Source organism: Dipodomys merriami, unplaced genomic scaffold, assembly GCF_024711535.1.
Source record: "Dipodomys merriami isolate MVZ:Mamm:240054 unplaced genomic scaffold, mDipMer1.0.p SCAF_281, whole genome shotgun sequence".
NCBI lineage: Eukaryota > Metazoa > Chordata > Mammalia > Rodentia > Heteromyidae > Dipodomys > Dipodomys merriami.
The window spans coordinates 997403-1000997 of NW_027204282.1; positions in this window are offsets into that span (position 1 = coordinate 997403).

A 3595-nucleotide genomic window follows, 5' to 3' on the forward strand; every position below is an offset into this window, starting at 1 on the left:
ATTCTAATACTAGTTTGAGGAGAAGTGGAGAGAGTGGACATCCTTGTCTTGTTCCTGAGTTAAGAGAAAATGGCTTTAGTTTTTCACCATTAAGTATAATGTTGGCTGTAGGTTTGTCATATACAGCCTTTATTGTATTGAGGAATGTTCCATGGATTCCTAATTTTCCCAAAACCTTCATCATAAAGGGGTGTTGGATCTTGTCGAATACTTTTTCTGCATCTATTGAGATAACCATGTGGTTCTTATTCTTGCTTCTGTTGATGTGATGAAAAATATTAATTGATTTGCGTATATTGATCCAGCTTTGCATCCCTGAAATGAATCCTGTTTGATCGTGGTGTTTGATTTTTTCAATGAATTGTTTAAGTTGATTGTCCAAAATTGTGTTGAGAAGTTTTGCATCAATGTTCATCAAAGAAATGGGTTCATAGTTTTCTTTCTTTGATGAGTCCCTGTCTGGTTTTGGGAAGAGGGTTGTGATGGCTTCATAAAATATGTTCAGTAGTGAAGGCAGCGATAGAAGGGTCTTGTTTTTTAATCCAACTAGACAGTCTATGTGGCTTAATTGGAGAGTTAAGTCCATTAAAGTTAAGAGAAAGGAATCAGATGTATTTGGGAATTCCTGCCATGTTATCAACCTTTTTAGGGGGTGCGAAAACTGGCTTCTTCCTATGGTTCTAGGAATCTCAGTTTCGGTGCAGTTTCTTGGCCTTTATTGTGTTCTTGTTTGTTTAATACGTGTAGGACATTTTTAAGAATCTTTTGTAGGGCTGGATTGGTGGAGAAATATTGTTTGAATTTTTCTTTGGTATGGAAGGTTTTTCTTTGGCCTTCAGTTATGAAGGAGAGTTTAGCTGGGTACAGTATTCTTGGTTGATAGTTGTTTATTTTTAGGGCATGGCATACATCATTCCAGGCTCTTCTTACTTTGATTGTCTCTGCTGAGAAATCTGAGGTGATTCTAATTGGTTTCCCTTTATAGGTGATTATCCTTTTCTCCTTGACAGCTTTAAGCATCTTTTCCTGGGTCTGAGTTGATCCTGTGTGGATTATAATGTGACAGTGGAATGTCCTATACTCGTCTGGTCTATTTGGGGATCTAAAAGCTACTTGTATCTGAATAGGCCTATCTTTGTCCATGTTTGGGAAGTTCTCTGCTAGGATCCTGTTAAACAAATTTCCTAGGCCATTAATTTCTGTTTCTAGGTGGTCCTCTACACCCAATATCCTTAGATTAGGCTTTCTCATGGTGTCTTCCAAGTGTTGGATAGATCTATCATATTTCTTGGACTTGTCATGGATGGATATATGCTCTTACTCTATAATATCTAGGCTGTCTTCAATCCCTGAGATTCAATCTTCTGCATGCTCTAACCTGCTGTTAAGACTTTCTACTTTGTTTTTTATCTCTTTTCCTTCTAGTTGGTCAGCATTGATGGCTTCAAATTCTTTGTTGAAGCTTTGTTTTAGATCTTGTATGAACTTCTTTACTTCCTTAATTTGGTGTTCAGTGTTTATTCTAAAATCACTTAGTAGATTGGTTATGGTTTCCTTGGACTCCCATTCCTTCTGTTGGGTTCCATTCAGGATTCCCTTTGTGGTCCCCCTGACTTCCTTCAGCTCTTTGTTAATGGATTTCACTAATGCCTTTAGTGATATTTCTGTATTCTCTTCCTGCTTTCTCAATTCCTGTATTACTCTTTGATTAGCTTCCTCCCGTTCTAGGAATTCCTATAGTTCTCTTTGAGTGTTCTCAGCCTGCTCATGCCATTCCTGCCTTTCTCTTTGAGTATTATCAAGCAGCTCTCGCAAATCCTGTATCAATTTTTGAGTAGCTTCCTCACGCTTATGATATTCCTGTGTAAACTTTTGGATTGTCTCCTCTCTCTCCTTATCATGCTCATACAGAGTCCTTTTTAGGTTTTCAATCTTTTCCTGCATTGACCTTTTGTTTGCCTCCTCTCTTTCCATATCACGCTCATGAAGAGTCCTTTGTATGTTTTCAATCTTTTCATTTATCCCAATTACCAGCAGTGTTTGTAGAGCTATTTGGAAACTCTCCTCTGGATTATTCATTATCTGTTCTGTCCCCTGATTATCAAGATTGGGAATTGAGATACCCAGACTTGCCATTTTTCTTATGTTTTTCTGGCTTTCTCTGCCCATATGAGATGAAAATAGCACCAGTTTTGTGCTAGAACACTCTTTTAAGGCCAGCATCAACCAATGTCTGAATTTGCACAGTCTATAGTCTACAGATACAATCTAGTTCAACAGATACATCGATTCAACATCAAACAATATATGTTAATGGGCTACGAACCGTAAAGAAGAATTTGGAAAACCAGAAATTATTAGGGTTAGGGAGAGATGTGGGTAAAAAATCTGAATAGATTGATGTGGGGAAGCACAAGGACAATTAACTAAGTCCTAATCTCAAAGCATGAAATAGATTGGGTAGGATGAAATTAGAGAGAGAGAGAAAAAGAAGAAAGGGAAAGTGAAAAGAAAATAGACCAGAAAGAATAGAAAAGTAAAAATTAAAAATATTATGCAGATCCGAAATCAATCTGTTTAGAGAAAAATGTGAATATAGTGGGAGAAGGGGAGTGATATAAAGGAGATGTGAAAAACTTAAAAATAAAAATGGTTAAAATATTGTATAGGTTTAAAGAGGTAGTACTTCTATTAAGGAATTTAAGTCTCAGAGGTTTTGAATTGAGTAATAAAGTTGTAGATTAAGTGTGTACATAAAGGGGGATAGGGTCTAATAGTCAACTACTGGTTTATCTGAGGATGTTCAAGACAAGAGTTAAGTCACATGAAGAAGAACGAAAGAAAGGAAAAGGTGAAAAGGATAAGAAAGGAAGAAAAGATCAGAAGTTTAGTAGAGCTAAACAAAAAACAAAAAGATAATTAAAAAAGAAAAAAAGAGAAAGAAAACAAAAAAAAGAAAGAAAAACGCACACTCACATATCACTAAAATAAAAATTATGAGGAAAAAAAGTTACTGGAAAACAATTTTTTTTCAGAAAAGGCAAAACTTAAAGATTAAAAAAGTTTTAGAAAAGAAAAAAAAACAATTTATATAAGGTACGAAGAAGAAAGAAGAAGAAGAAGAAGAAGAAGAAGAAGAAGAAGAAGAAGAAGAAGAAGAAGAAGAAGAAGAAGAAGAAGAAGAAGAAGAAGAAGAAGAAGAAGAAGAAGAAGAAGAAAGAAGAAGAAGAAGAAGAAGAAGAAGAAGAAGAAGAAGAAGAAGAAGAAGAAGAAGAAGAAGAAGAAGAAGAAGAAGAAGAAGAAGAAGAAGAAGAGAAGAAAAGTTCTTTGATTTTTTTGGGAGAGGTGGGGAAAATCCTGTATCTCCCTTGTGTCTGTAACAAACCTCTTGTTGGATTCTCTGGTCTGCTTGTGGTCCTGTGGCTTGGTTGGTTTCTTAAGTCAGTTTGTTCGAGCAGGCAGAAAAATGCTTTGCTTTACCAATGATTTTGTGATCCTCCTCACAGGCTAGTTCAATAGGAGGCAGATCTTCTTTGAGAATCACAAAAGAGGAGGATGTAATGATGAGGCTAGTTTCTGGGTAGACTTGAGGCCT